This window comes from Cornus florida, unplaced genomic scaffold (genome assembly GCF_030987335.1).
Source record: "Cornus florida cultivar Cherokee Brave unplaced genomic scaffold, ASM3098733v1 CherokeeBrave_3.0.0_Hap2_Chr01, whole genome shotgun sequence".
NCBI classification, from domain to species: Eukaryota; Viridiplantae; Streptophyta; class Magnoliopsida; order Cornales; family Cornaceae; genus Cornus; species Cornus florida.
The window spans coordinates 13,325,951-13,342,859 of NW_026775571.1; positions in this window are offsets into that span (position 1 = coordinate 13,325,951).

Below are 16,909 nucleotides of genomic sequence, written 5' to 3' on the forward strand. Positions count from 1 at the left end.
AACAATCAATTCATTGGAATGGTAAACGAAAGTATTGGATGCCTTCTTGGCTTGTACCCTCCCCCGAAGTTTCAACCAAAAATTCTTCTGATACTTCAAAGAATAGTCGTTGTGGGGTTGAGTATTACAATCCGGCTCAATTGGCTAGACAATTTGGCTTGACACAACTCATTCCTTTGCCCCCTTTTGAATCGGCCGATAGACTCTTTAATACAAGAGTCAGGTTTACCGAGAATGAGCAATTCCAGGCAGTGGATGAAAAGTATACCTTGAAGAAGAACTCTTTTGAATTTGAAGGTTTTAATAGTTGCCCAGAAGTAACCCAAGAGTTCATTGATTGGTGGACTGCTTATGTTAACTCAACCAGAAAATTGGCTTATGTGGAAGTTTGCAATAGGCTTTTGAACTTCTTTAAGCCTATCACACCGAGCCGTGAAGAAGCATTCTCTAATGGTAAGCTTTCTATACTTTGAATTTTCCCAAACTAGTTATATATAATCTGTTAATAAAAATCTCCGTTCTTTTAACAGACAACGATGATGATGATGCCGATGGAAAGGACAAGAATCCTACCGGCAAGAAAGGAAAAGTTGAATTGACTGAAGAGGTTGAAGGTATTGAAGGAGGTGGGGATAGTAATCCAGAAGGCTCTGGGGTTGACAAGCCTTTAGGAAGTGACAAAGATGTAGCCCTTACGAAAGTTAAGGAAGAGAAATTTCAAGAAGATAAGCTCTATAAAGCAAAAGGGAAAAAAAAAGCTGCTTCTTCTTCTCAGATATTATAAATACTCTTCTAGTTGGTATAACCTCCTTTTCAATCCCTTTCTTAATAACTTCTAATAGACTTTTCCATTTGACAGGCTCTAGCCATTGCCAAGAAGAAGTACATACCTCCTATCACTTTGTCGAGTGAGAATGACTCATCTACCGCCTTTGAAAAGAGTACCTCAAAAAAGATTTCTTCAGTAAAAACTTCTACCATGTCCATGAAACATGCAAGTCCACTTAACCGAGATCGTCCCTTGAAAAGTAAAAGGAAACTCCTTGTCGACCCCGAACCAGATGAAGAGTCTAACTTCTTTCAACTAACTCCAGAAACAAAGAAAGCCAAGAAAGAAATCAACTTGGTGAGTTAGTCATTACTGTCCTTTCTTTAACTTGCGCTTGACTAACCATTATTCCTTCTTTAGGGAGCTTCCACAGACCATAATCTGTTAAACATTGCTTTGGAAAGTGTTCTATTAAAAGAGCAAGACTTGGATCTCCAAAAGTTCATTGCTGCAAGTTTAATTCCTCCAATCAGTTTAGATAACACTATTATGCCTGCTTCCATTGATCCCATTGTGATTATCCCTCCTTTGAAAGTTTCAACTGGACCTACTCCTTCCCTTCCAGAGGTAAACCCTTTCCTCTTAAATTACAATAACATTTCGTCAATTAAAGCTAAACTGTTTTCTTTTTTTATAACGTAGACAACTCATTCAATGTCCACCTCTACCTCCTTCATAGTAAAGAGAAGGGCACTCCCAGCTTTGGATGACTTGTATAAAGTGGCTAAGGCCTCAAAATCCTCAAGCACTTCCACCTCTAGTGCTAGTATTCCTGTTGCTCCTTGTCTAACTGGAGAGGCCTTAAGAGTTGCCAAAGATCAATTGTTCCAATACCTTGAGAAGAATGTTGAAGAGATTCCTTCATTTCAACAAAACTTAATCACTGTCTTGTATACATTGAAGAAAAATCCAGACCTTTCTCCAAAAATTAAACTCTCTTTAGGCCAATTGCAACACCAACTACCTTTCATGGTGACAAACATCAATTCTTTGGCAACGGCCACTGGTGATCTCAATCAAAAAATTCAGTTGAAAGATAAGGCTTCTGAAGATCTCAATAACAGCCTCTTTCCTTATCCAGAGATCAAAATCAAGTTTGAGCAAGTGACTGATAAAAAAGAAAGTTTTACTGCTGAGATGGAAAGAATTCAAAAGGAATTAGAGAGACTTGAGACTGAAGAAGCTGAATTGGAACAGATTGCTTAAGCAATCTTTGCTGAATCAAGTAAGTATAGGAAAAGCTAGGAGGACCTTGCCAAAGAAATTCCTCTTCTAGAAGAAGTGAAAAACAAAGTTGTGGAAGAGGCAGATCAATCCAAGCTTCTTTGGGAAAGCTTCAAAGGTAAGTTTGCCTCTTTATGATGATGTGGTTCTGTCTTGGCTTTTATATCCCTTCTTGGACACTTTCTTTTGATGTAATAATCACAGGTGTTTTAGGTCTAAACACCTTTCTTTTAAATGGCATGTAATGGAACTTTCTCATATATTGAAATGCCATTTTCAGTTTCATCCTATTTCTTTGTGCTTTCAAACCACACTTTATTTAATCGAATGGAATGCATAAGAAATAAAAGGCAAGATTGAAAATATAACTTAAGAACCATGAGTTGGTTCTAAATGCAAACATGAAATTACCAAAATACCTCTTACTGGAAATACTTGGTTGTTTTATTCATCGGAAAATCCTATATATGAAAATTCATAATTGCCAAGGCTAGTGAAACGACCATTAGAAAATTTCAAGTGTTTCCATAGGAAAATCTTATTTCCCTTCCAAATGCCAATTTCCTTTTGGAAGGCTTGACCAATCGTTCATTCGGGTGGTCTTAGTATCCTTTTCTCCCAAGCTTTAAAGATTGAGGATGATACTGTTTCAAGTATACCCCATTGATGGGAGATGAATGAGGCTCACCATCTATATCCATCAACTGATAAGCTCCTTTTCCTAGAATCCTTTCAACCAAGAAAAGTCCTTTCCATTTTTGAGTCCAATTGCCAAACTCTCTATCTCTAGTCCCGAGTGGCAATTTGACTTTCCAAACCATGTCTCTTTCTAGGAAAGACTTGGCCTTTACCTTTTTGTTGTAAGCTAGCATCACCTTCTTCTTCTGTGCAATAACATGGTCTAAAGCACTTAACCGAACTTCATCAAGGTCTTCTAACTCTGCTAGCATGGCTTGAGTATATTCAGCTGGAGTTAGCTCATTTTGGAAAGCTACCTTTACTGACTTCACCAATACTTGTTCTTTTTGAATTTCTGTATGCCCATTGTGCTTCTGACAAAATATTGTGCCACTGCCGTGGATACTTCTCAATCATCTTCTCAATTATGCCAATGATGACCTTATTAGACACCTCTGCTTGTCCATTTGGCTGAGCAAAGTATGGAGTAGAGCTCATGAATTGGATATTATATATGTCGAATAGATCTTGCACCATACTTCTTAGAAAGGAAAAACTTCTATCTGTGGTGATGGTTTCCGAAATTCCAAATCGGTGAATGATATGCTTTTCAATGAAATCCATCACTGTTGATTGTACACAAGATTTCAAAGGAATGGCTTTCACCCACTTCGTGAAATAGTCTATGGCCACTACTATATGAGTATGGTCATCAACAGAAGGAGGTGTGATTTTCCCAATGAAATCTAACGCCCAACCTCTAAATGGCCAAATCTTCACCACAAGCTGCATGTTGATGGATAGTACTTGACCGGTGGCCTTTACAAGGGTCGCGATACCAAGTCAAGCTTGAAGAGTTGTGAATTTAGGAGGTGGCCAAGTTTTACATTTATAGAAAGCCACTACTACCTTTCTCTATATAAAATATAGATAGGGCGAGTAGGGATCGTCCCAAGGGATTTGATGGTGTATCGAATTGTGAAACTATGGTAATTAGGGTTAGTAGGTCTAGTGATCACACAATTGATTGGTTGGTTGATTAAGCTAAATTGAATTCAACTAAATAAAATAATATGAAGTAAACAAGAGAGAGAGAGGTCTTGGGGTGTAGAGATCACCACCAAGCAATACTTTTCTATACTACTAACAAGTGATCAATTGAGGGTAATGGATGTGTTGCAATATGATAAGGGTGTGTGTGCATTATGTTGATTCAATTGGCAAGGATGACAAATCAAGCAAGTATTGTCTAAACATCATGTGAAGAGCACAATATATCTAAACAATAGAGCATATATTGTCTAGACAACATGGGGATAGCACAATAGATCAAAACAAGTCATTAATCCTTCATTAAGCTTACAATCCACATACAACACAATATTAGAGGAATATGCCATTTTGACTCACAAGCATGGAACATCAAACATCAAGAGTAGATTGTCCTCCCATCTAACATTACACTACCACTACACTAAATCTACACTACTAGCATGAAAATAAAGCTATCTAGACTAGGGGAGAGGCATAAACCATCAAATGAACCAAAATAGCATTTATTAAGCATATCATCTTGATAATCTTTAGATCTATAGCATCAATACACATAAACATGCATCAAAAACACTAAATCTAGGGATAAGCACATGAATATCCTACTCTAGCATACATAGACATATGGATAGAATAGAATAGTCAATTAGAAGCATTAAACCATACAAACTATGAAATAATCAAGATTTATATATACATGAATATCAAGATGTATCATACAACACTAATCCCTCAATAATACACAAGATTAGAGTATAGAAAGCATGCTTGGGGCTAACTCTATCCCCAAGAGGATGTCTAGCCACTCATGGTAGTGATGATCCAACCCTCAAGGGCTAACTCCATGGCTGCTCCTTGTTGGTGAAGATCTCCTCCAATGGTGCTCTAGCTTCCCTCCTTCCTCCTCTCCAAGAAGAGCCTCTAAGATCAATTTTCAATGTGTGACAAGAGACTTCCTCAAAAAGTGTATCATATTCCTTATATAGGTAGGTCAAATACACCCCATGATGAGCTGTGGTCGTGCAAGGCATATTCTCCAATCATTGGATGAAGGACGGAATAAATGAGCTGGACTTTAACTTTTTCTCGCTGGAGGAAGTTCGATTGATCGAACCTTAACTTGGATCGATCGAAAATGGGTTCGATCGATCGAACTGCATCTTGGATCGATCGAAGTGGTCGGACTCCTCCGGATAATGACAAGGCTGGGATATTTTCAAGATATTTATGGGGAAAAAGACAAAAGTGGTTGGTAGGCGTACAGCTGTGGATACGATCAATCATTTGAATAGGACAAAATAGGGTTCAATCGATTGAAGGTGATGTTTGATCGATCGAACTTGGAATTTCAGCAAAGGCCAAGGTTGGATCTATCGAGAAGTACTGTGATCGATCATAGATGTTCGATCGATCGAACTCTAAGTTGGATCGATCGAACTTTTCAGCTACACAACTTGATTCCTTTTTGCTCCTTTCTTTCTCCACTTTGCTCCCTCCTTTGGTTTATCTCAGGATTGCTTCAATTAAGCTCTTATTTGGCTGAGTTAGCTAAATTTTGGGATTAGTGCCTGAAAATATAAATAACACGTAATAAGTCTAAAACGGCAAAGTAAGATAGATAAAGGTACTAGAATGCTTAAGCTTAACGGGTTTAAATGCGCACTTTTCAGTGCTCATCAGTACTCACTGAATATGACTATACTTCTGACAAGCTTGACAACTTTTGGCAAAGTCATTACAGTCTTTTAAAATGCCTCTCCAATGATATCCATACCTTTTTAGAAGCCATCTCATCTTTGTTCCAGCTTGATGGGCTTCACATAGCCCGGTATGAACTCCCCCATGGCTTGAATTGATTCCAGTTTGTCCAAACACCTGAGAAGAAAACCATCCTCTTTGCTTTTCTTGTACAATTCTCCGTCCATTAGAATGTAGTGAGGAGCTACAAGCTGAATTTTCTTATTCACATCTATGCTTGGATTCATCAGGAACTTAATGATGGGAATTCTCCAATCATCTGGATCCGCCTCCTCCAAGTCAATATAGTTAACTTCCAAATGTTCATTCCTCATTTCTACAGATGGAAGTGGTCTCCTTTTTATTGATATTATGGTTTCTTCTACTCTAGGTGGAACTTTTATACTGGATGCTACCTGAGCTAGTCCGTTTGCCTCTTTATTCAGGTGTCTTGGCCAATGCTGTAACTGATAATCATCAAATTGATCTAATAATTGTAAGGCCAAGAAATGGAAAGGCCTCAGATGATGACTAAGGCATCTGTATTCATCAGTCAACTGGTTGATCACGAGCTTGGAATCTCCAATGACAAGTACACTTCTGGCTTTCATTTTTGGTAGAATTTCCAAACCAATTATGAGTGACTCATACTTAGCCTGGTTATTAGTACATAAATAATCCAAAAAGAAAGAAAATGATGTCTTCCTTTTCCTTGGAGAAATTATAACAATTCCAGTTCTTCCTCCATCACTAATACATGAACCATCAAAGAGTAATGTCCATGAAGAATGTTCGAGGTAGAGACTATCCACCTTATCACACATTTCTATTGCTATTTCAGTGGAAGGATGATCAGCCAGAAATTCTACTAGTGCACGTCTCTTAACTGCTTTCTGTGGAATGTACTTAAAACTAAACTCCATCAAGGCCAATGACCATTTTCCAATCCTTCCAGTAATCAAAGGCCTCGATAACATATACTTAATCAAATCAATTTGAGAAACAATGTACACAACAACCGGAAGCATGTATATTCTTAATTTCATCGCAGAATAATACAAAGCAAGATATAACTTTTCAATTTGAGTGTACCTACATTCCATTGGAGTGAGTACTCGACTAAGAGAGTAAATAGCTTGTTCTTTTTCCCACTTATTATTTTGGGTCAATAGAGTCCCAATGGACTCCTCAGTGGCCGATAAGTATAACCTTAAAGGCCGCTTCTTTATTGGTGGTATCATTACAGGTGGATTGACCAGGTATCTTTTGAGTTCTTCAAAAGCTTCTTGATGTTGGCTTGTCCACTGGAAATCTTCTGTTTCTTTCAGCTTCAGAATAGATGAAAAAACATAGGTTTTTCCAGTATGGTTGGAAATGAATCTATGAAGAAAGCCTATCTGCCCAAGAAACCTTTGAAGTTCTTTCTTACTCTGAGGAGGTTGTGCTTCCATAATGGCCTTAACTTTGTTCTTATCAATCTCTATTCCTCTCTGGTGAACCAGAAAGTCTAAGAAATTTCCAGCTCAAACTCCAAAAGCACATTTCAATGGATTCATCTTCAACTTGTGCATCCTCATCCTTCTGAAGGTCATTTCTAGGTTGATCAAGTGTTAAGGCTTTTCTGATGACTTGATGACTACGTTGTCAATATAAACCTCCATAAACCTACCAATCATATCATGAAAAATCGCATTCATTGCCCTTTGGTAGGTAGCTTCTGCATTCTTAAGGCCGAATGGCATAACCACCCACTCAAACGTCCCAATAGAGCCTAGACATCTGAATGCCGTTTTTGAAATATCTTCTTCAGCAATATAGATCTGATTGTAACCAGAATGACCGTCCATGAATGATAGAATTCCATTCTTTGCCGCTGCATCCACCAATTGGTCTGCTACGGGCATTGGATATTCATCCTTTGGAGTTGCAAAGTTAATATTTTTAAAATCTATGCATACTCTTAGCTTGCTATTCTTCTTGATGACTGGCACTATATTTGAAAGACATTCCACATACCTGGTAGTTCTGATGAAGCCTGCCTTCAAAAGCTTTTCAATTTATTCTTTGACTTTCAGAATAACTTCCTGTGACATCCTTCTAGGAGGTTGTTTGAAAGGCCGGTACCCTTCCTTAATTGGTAGCTTATGCTCCACCAATTTTCTAAAAAGACCAGGCAACTCATCATATGTCCAAGCAAAGCAATTCTTAAATTCTTTTAAGAGAGAAATCATTTCTTCTTGAAAATTAGGTTCCAACAGCCCACTTATATAGGTTGGCCGCGGATCTTCCTCTGCCCCCAAATTAATTTCTAACAGTGGATCTTGAACCTCAGCCTTTAAATCATCAAGCTTTGCTGGAGCAAACTTCAAATCTACTAGTTGAATCGCATTCAGTTTACCTTCTGGATCTTCTATGGTTTCTACCAAGTTACTGGAAAGTACCTTGGCACATCTTCTACTTCGTTCCAGCCATAATTCAGCTAGATATGCTTTTAACCTTGCCAGGCAACAATTCACAACCTGGCTTCTTGCCCTCTCTTTCTTGTAAACCTCTTCCATTAAAACTATTCGAAGTGCAAGGCGTTGGACGTCGGCCTGTGAAAAGATTGCTGGCCTTGACATCTCCTGGAACAACTCCTTAGCTTCTTCTTCCGTAAGAGTTTTCCACATTGTTGCCGACTTGGGTCGGCCCTTACTATCTTTTCCAATGAACCTTACTGGCACAAACTCTCCATTATAAAGCTCAGCATCTGCATGATACACTCTAGCAATGAATGGTTTGTTATCCGCCTCTACAATCTTAACTTCATCACCATCCCAAAAAATTAGCATTTGATGCAACGTGGACGGAATGAGAAAATTGGGATGTATCCATTCGCGGCCTAATAATAAATTATAGGCCGCTGTGGATTCCATAATAAAGAATGCTGTCATGGTTGTAACATTTCCAACAGTCAATTCCAATGGAAGAATCCCCTCTGTTTCCACTGAACCTCCAGTAAAACCGCTGGTAGCCACATTACTAGGAATTACATCCTCTGTTGTCTTGCCCAATTTCCTCATGAAATTAATGGGAACAATATTCAGGACTGAACTATTGTCTACCAAGACTCTTGAAAGTGGACGACCCTCAATTAATACCTTTATGTAAAGTGGCTTCAACTGCTGAGTCATTCCAATAGTGGGTTTCTCCAACACCACTTTCTTTGGAGTTGGAAGTACATCATCTTGAATTTCAATTTCAAAAGGCTCTTGGAAAGCCTCGACTTCTTCTTCAAGAAATTCCTCTGTAATTTCTTCTATGTGTATGCCGTCAATTCTTTTCTCTGGAACTAAATCTAATTCAGCAACTTCTGTTTCCTCTGGACTTGACTCATCATCAGCAACATCACCTATCATTGAAGATGGCTGATTTGGTTTAGATTCGAAAACTAATGGAAACATAACAACCATATTACATGACATTTCCTCTGGAAAGCTCCCAAAATGGATTTTCTTTAAACTGGATGAGTTCTCAGGATAACAACCATATTACATGACATTTCCTTAGGAAAGCTCCCAAAACAGATTTTCTTTAAACTGGATAAGTTCTCAGAACTCTCCAATTCTTTTATTGGGATTTCTTCTTGTGCCTTATTCTCCTCCACAAGGGACTGTTCTAACTCAGAAGCAAAGTCTTCTAAACAGTCTGGGACTCTATCTCTTCCCCTTGCCAATTTCTCGGTCAGGTCTGTAAGTTTTCTTACTTCATTTGTTGCTTTCCAACCGTGATCCTCCTCCTATAGCTTTCTTCCCTCGGCTCTTCTCCTTTGGAAACGGCGCTTCTGTGTTCGCGTGTAAGTTGCATCCTTGTATTTAGGAAACTTAGGATGGTCCACCCTTTTCCACCTTTATGAGTGAGGAATTGGGGGCTTGACCATCCTTGGATTGAGAGTCTTAGTTTCTCTCTTTACCCAGACCTCTGAAGCAACTCTGGGCTTTCTGTGAGAAGCATTAACGAACTCCTCATTTTTCCTAGTAGGCCTTTCCACCCTTCCTTCATGAAATCCGGAATCTCTTCTTCTTGGTGGAAGAATACTTCTTTTCTCACAAATCCTTGCTTCCAGGCTTCTTGACCGAAACCTAGAATTTTCTGCATATTCAGGCCTTTTCTGATTGAAAGGCCTTCTGTCAACATGCCGTTCTTTAGCTGGAATGGTTACAATAACCGATTCTACTGGCTGTCAGAAATTCAATCTGTCATAAACCTTTCTTTTCTGGCCACGCTCCTCACTTGATGTCTGCTCCTCTTTGTTCTTGCCCACCGATTTATGGACCTTGCACTGAGGGCAACACCCTTGCTGGATGAGGGCAATTTGAGCTTCTCGGAGCTGCCTTTCCAGTTCTGCCACAGTTTTTTCCAATGGAATTGACTCTGGCTCGGCAATTACTTTCCCTTTAGCCTTTCCTTCACCCAAGTCCACCTTCTTTCTAGGATGGTCTGCAATGATACTAATTACATTGGTACTGACCACTGTAGGAAAAGGATTCCCATTTACTCCCATTGCTTCACTTTTCTCTGGAAACTTCATCTTCCCTTCCTCGATTGCTTTCTGCACAATATTACGGAAAATAACACAATTATTAGTTGAATGTCTCCAAGAATTGTGATACTTACAATATTCTTTTCAAAGTAAATCGTTAGGAGTTGGGAGTTTATGCCCAGGAGTTAGGATTAGCTGTTTATCTGCCATCAGCAAGTCGAATATTTGCTCAGCCTTAGTAATGTCAAAGGAATATCCTTTGGCGGAATCAGGTATCCCTTTCTTATTTGAAGTGGAAGCGGCTTGGGCACAGTAGTAGCTACATATTTTGACTTTACAAGTGCCTCACATATATATGGCTTTTTGATGTTTAATTCTACCATATGAACCTTAAAATCACTATCAAGGTCAGCGGCAAAGACTTCATAATTTGGGTCGCGATAATAAGTTCCCTTTAAGGAAGCTCTCCTATCCTTTTCCTCATGAAATAACCCTTCATACTTGGCAACTCTACTCGCCAAGTCAAAGAGATCGCGGAATTCTATCCCTTTAAATTTCTTACGTAATTCAAGGTCTAGACCATTGACAGCTATTTTGACATACTCGATTTGGGGAAGATCTACATGGCACTTATGCTTTGCCTTTCTGAATCTGGACAAGAAAGCTTCTACGGACTCTCATGGCAATTGGTTAAGCCTGGAAAGATCAGCCATGGAAACTTCTGGCTTAGTTCGATAGAAATGTGTATGGAACATTTCTTCAAACTGATACCAACTATTAATGGAATTTGCAGGCAAGTTTGTGTACCATCTGAAGGCATATCCGGTCAAAGTATTAGGAAACAACTGGACTTTCAACCATTGATTGCCTCCTGCTTCACCACATTGAATCGTAAATCGACTTCTGTGTTCCACGGTGGATTGGTTGCCTTCGCCATTGAAAGTGGCAAATTCAGGAATTTTGAAATTCCTCGGATATTGAATATTATCTACGAACTCAGGGTATGGTTTCCTATAAACAGGTCTCCCATCCCTTCTAGTCAAACCAAATTCTTGCTGAAAAAATGCAGCAACTTGGCATTTGTCCATTCCCTGCAACTGAACTGATGGTTGGTAATTCTCCGGCCATCCTTGTGGTTGGTTGGCCACGGGCTGCCCCCCAAACATCATTGGAGGTGTGTTTGGGTTTGGGTTGTTCCTCCAGTGACCTCTGTTGCCTCCTTGATTAGGAGGCTCCCTTGGTATGTTCTGTCCCCCACCTATTACAGGAAAAACCTGAGGTGGTCTTTGAGGAATGGTAGGAGGTGGCTGAACATACTGCTAGCCAACATTCGGCAGAAAATACGACTGATTTCCCAATTGACCCGCTTGAGCTGCACCCAGAAAAGACCCAAATCGATGCAAATTGTTACAAAAAACTTCAGGACATACCTGTTGAGGCAAAGTCACAACAGCTGAATTCTGAACTTGCTGGGTCACCGGAATGGTCGTCATTTGTGCAGGTGGAATTTGCGTTCTCTGTGCCTATGACAAGGAATGCACAGGTTGATGAGAAGGACTTCCTTCAAGAAAAGTACTTGGCCTATTCACTGGAACGGCCGATTGCTGAGACCCTTCTAAATTACTTGGCCTAACGGCCATGCTTTTATTTATACCGGCCATACTTTGATTAATACCGGCCATATTTTGAGAAAGATTGGCCATGCTTTGAGGAAGATTAGCCAAGTTTTGAGAAAGATTGGCCGAAGACCAGTTAAGTGAAACTAACTAGTCCAGCAATTGATCCGTCTTTACATTTTGCATAAAGATGGCCTCTTCATGACTACAAGCAATTTTCTTTATAGCATCCATGATAGGTTTGTTTGCTTTGACGAACTTTGTAACCATATTTTCTCCTTCTTCAGGAACGGCCCGAGAACTTTCATCAGGAAGTCCAATAGCCTATTCCTCTTCAATTTCGGTAGGATCTTGAATAGATTTGCCATGTCTTTTCCCTCCCGCCATAGAAACACTCCGTTCAGAATGTCCCATTGGGCATGCCACTATGTTTAGCCTAAAAAGAGCGGGCGCTGGTTCCTATGGAACCGGATGGGTGTGCCAGGAACTGCAGTAGTTCCAAAGAAAGATCCAAACAATATTCCAGAAGGAAGACTGTGGGACCAAGCAATTGTGAAGAGGTCTGGAATGACCACCTCTGGGTTCTTTTTGCCTCTGATAAAGGATTTCAGGATTGGTAACTGGCTAGGAAGAACTGAGAAAGTAATTAGAAATACTGTAAAATTATCTAATGAAAAGTAAAGTGCAGGACTGAAACTAATCATAATGAAAGTGCATTGCAATGAGAATAAAGATTGTATTGAAATGCATTTTTGGCATTGAGCCTCTATTACATTATATATAATGTCTTATTTATAGAATGAAAATATAACAGTTAACAATAGCAGTTCCATTGATGCCACCAAAAGCTGCCAAGTATCCCAAAACATGCAGTTGTGCCTTTCTTGATCTTTCTAGAACCTTCACGTCCCAAACATGCAAACGTGCAGACGTGCTTCTAGAGCTCCAACGTTCTAAACATTCAATCATGTGATTTTTCTGGAACTTCCACGTCCCAAACATGCAAATGTGTAGACATGCTTCTGGAACTTTCATGTTCCAAAAATGGAAATGTGTCTGGAAATCGTGTCTTTTAATGCCGTTAAAGCTCCCACGTTCCAAACATGCTATCAATCATGTAATCGTGCCTTTGATGCCGTCAATAGATCACATGATTTCCTTTGTCTAAATCAATGGCCATTACTTCTGATAGTGGTGGTAGTGACCCACGTCACAAAATTCTTCCGTTGTATCGTGGCCTCTTAAAGAAACCAACTCCCATATTTTTAGGTACTAGAACTCCACGTATCAAAATTCATCGCGTTCCTTTAACCAAGTCATCTTACTCCTACGTGGCTTCTCCTGTGATAGACTTCCATAGTAATTCATCTGTCAAATAAATCGATATCTATGCCCCACGTGTCTGATTTTAATTGGAGAAAAAACAATTATCAACCACTTCAAATTGAAATTCCCTGAGTTTAGCCTTGACCCAAACTCTTGTCACAAATCAGCTTAGCAAAGAATATTCCTTCCACGTGTGTATTTTCCACTGGAGGAAAATAAGGGTGTAAACACACTGCAAATGTAATAACCCGGTCATTTTTATTCCTTTTCTTGGATTTTCACGAATATTTTTTTTCCATTGATCTTTTCCTTTCTGAGTTCGATTTCTCATCATTTAGTGTCATCTTGAGTACTCGGGAATGGTTTCTGAGACTTTTTTTCGTGGATTGACGACTTCCTTTGAGGACCGAGTCATTTTCACATTTTCACTTTGTGACACTATTCACATTTCGTCATTTTCTCTGTTGTCACTTTTTAGCATAACCTCACTTTTCGTGTTCGGATTTGATTCCGGTTTTGCATGCATTCACGATATTTAAATTCCATGCTATGAGTATTTTCACTTTTGTATAAAAGCATGCTAAGTACTTACTTTTCTTGTAAATGATATAGATGCATGAACTTTTTGTAATTTTCTAAACTTTAGGGGTTTTGTGTAATTACTGTAAAGTAATTATTTTTCGTCTTAAGGACCATTTTGCAATTTAATTTGGGAGATATTTTCAAAAAGGACCTTTTTACAATTTTTGAAAAGTGTGACAAGTGTCACACTCTCATTGGTCCACTTGTTGACATGTGTGTGGAAACACTTTGAGGCCTTGGATGAGGACATGTGGAGGGTGGAAATTTAACCACTTGTTGGCCTAGGATTGGTGCACTTGTTGGCTTGGATGGTTGACAAGTGTAGGCTTGAGATTTAGCCTAGGATGGAGCCTTTGATTTGTGACAAGTGTAGGCTCACAATTTGATCTTGCATTAGTGTGTGTGAGAGAGGTAGTGTAAGAGCACATAGTGAGTGGAGGATCTCTATCCCCTCCACTCACATTTCATCTTCATTATTTTCCATTTCCTCCATCTCTTGTAAAGAAAACCCTAGCCTCCATGGATGGAGCCTAAAGCCTTAAGCTTTGACCTTGATTTTTAATAGCCTTCCATTGATTTCCAAGCTTGAACTTGGGAATACATTTTGTTCCCCTCATCTTCCTTTTTATAACCCTAGAAGGGTTTGCCATTTTGTATTAATTTTGCCTTGGATTCTAGAGAGACACTTCTCTAGTGAGGTAGGGGATGTTATAGGGCTATATGTTTGTTATCTAGCATGTTTTTTATGTTTATACAACTTGTATGCATGTATTGTATTAATTTGAGAAATTATGATTAATGGTAGTTTGCTTATAACTCATTTTGGACTAGATATATGACATGGCCATGACTTGATCTTTGTTATATATTAAATTGGGATGATTTAAATGAGTTTTTAAATCTAGAGATTTAAAGAATTTAATTTGATTTAAATTCTAGTAAATTGTGTTTTGCTTGTATCCCATTTTGGACTTGAGATATGGTATGACCATGAGTTGGTGCTTGATATATATTAATTTGGACTCATTTGAATAACTTTTGAAATCTAGAGATTTGATTAATTTAAATTAATTAAATTCTATGTGATGCTATCTTGCTCATTTGATACTTTTGATTTGATATATGTAATGAGCATGCTATCTTGTTTAACATATATTAATTTGATGTTATTTCAATTTGATTTGAAATCTAGAGAATTTGATTATCTTGTTTAATTAAATTCTATCTAATGGCTCCATGGATCTATTGGTATTTTAGAAATTGTTTCTATATTCAAATCATGGACTTGAACTTGTTATATATTCACTTTGTTATGTTTTGAACATTGGACAACTTTGTTGTTATATTTATATTCATGAGAACATGTTTTCTTTATGGAATATATTGATGCCATATGTAGTGAATTGCACACTTTGTAATTGACATTATGTATGTCATTTTAGAATTGAAACTCTAAGGCATGGATTGTGTGGTTTCAACCTACTTGTGCGTGGAAGGTGTTTTCATGCATTATATAAGTTATGTATAAGTTGTGAACTTATTTGGTTTAATTTTGGAATCTTGGAACATTGTTGAGTTGAGATGGCTAGGGTTTGGCTCTAGTACGGGGACGTGAGCCCTCTAAGTCATTGTGATAGTGCGCACTTAGGGTGGTCTTCCCTGCAGGTTAGTGCCCGGAATAACCATTGAGGTCTCAGCAGAATTCCGAGCTTAGATGTCCAAGTCTTCCACTATTTGTTTTCGCATTCAATTCCAAGTTAACAATTATGTTTATGTTGTAACTTGTGGTTTTGGTTATTGGTGATTTTGATGTTGTTAAGTACATCTATGTTTATGATTTTAATGAATCATTCTGATGTTGTTAAGTACATCTATGTTTTATGATTTTTGTGAATCATTTTGATGTTGTTAAATACATCCATACTAAATTGCTATATTTAGTTGATTACACACTTTTAGATTTCTAGTTGATGACCTAGAGAACCTATGTCTTGATGTGTGGTATTAGATATTCTAATTATGCTAAATTGTTATATTTAGTTGATGTTGCATTTTAGACTTCAAGTTGATTACCTTGAGAATCTATATGTTGTTGCTTTGTGTAAGCATGCTCCTATGTTGTTGCCTTGTGTAAGCATGACCCTATGTTGCTAAAATTGCATGAATGAGGTGATTGATGCTAGAAATGATCTTAGGTAGCTAGGATGCTCCTTGAGTCTCACCTTTAACATAAACGTTAGGTGGAATGAACTACAATAACTAAATCATGCAAACTTGTAAAACGTAGGTCGATGCATGCTCATTTCCTATGAGTAGCTTTATGTTACTCCCCCCTACGATACTGGGGCATATTTCAAGTACAAGAATCAAAGTTGAGACTCCCATTATGCTTGGATGACTTATGGACTTGAAGACTTCCATCTTTGTGAAGGTTGGCTCAGAATGTCAATTGTAGTCTTATTTGACAAAATGTGTATATTTGATTCCATAGATGTAATGTGTACATGAATACACTCCTTATAATGTATTTGACATGTATGAGATGAGGCTGGAGGCCAATGACATGTATTTGCATTCTATGTAGTTTTGACTTCATGAAATATTATGAAAATATTGAAAAAATGTTAAGTTTTGTCTCACTATGTTTGCATCGGGTGTGGGAATTCTATTTTGATTCTTCCGTAGGATCTCATTAATCATACATGAAGTGTAGCCAAGGGCCAAATGGTAATTTCCAATCATTTGCTAATTTTGGTTTTCAAAATACCCATTTCAAATTCATTTTCGCCTTTTGGCCGTTAGGGGGTTGGATTTTGACTCGACCATTTCTGGGAGCCGCTGACCATTCTCGTGAGCTCAAAATCACTTATTACGTTTGCGTGCATATTCGTTTCAACCTAGAAGTGCATTTGGGGTCAAATGTATGTTTGGTGTAAATTCACATTTTTGCCGTTTTGAGCCTAAACTGAGCATAAGGGAATTTTGGGGTTTTCACTTGAAAAATAAAGTTTTATTTTGGCATGGTTGGCTAGAAAACATTATTTTGAGGGTAGCTTCTTCTTTGTATTTTTCTCAAAAAGGCCCAGAAAGTCCTCAAAATTGCATTTCAAGTTGGCATTTCAGGTGCAGCCTACAGCAGTTCGAGCGCTCTAAAGGGGGGGGTTTGAGTGCTCTAACTTTGGGCAGAACTCTTGGGGCAATTTTCCAGTGCTTGAAGCCCTTGCTCGAGCGCTCGAGATACTGTTCATGGGTGTATGTGTGTGTGTGTCTTGGTTCAGCACTACACCTCCGACTTCAAATTATCATATCTTCTTCGTTTTAACTCCGAATCAAGTGATTTTT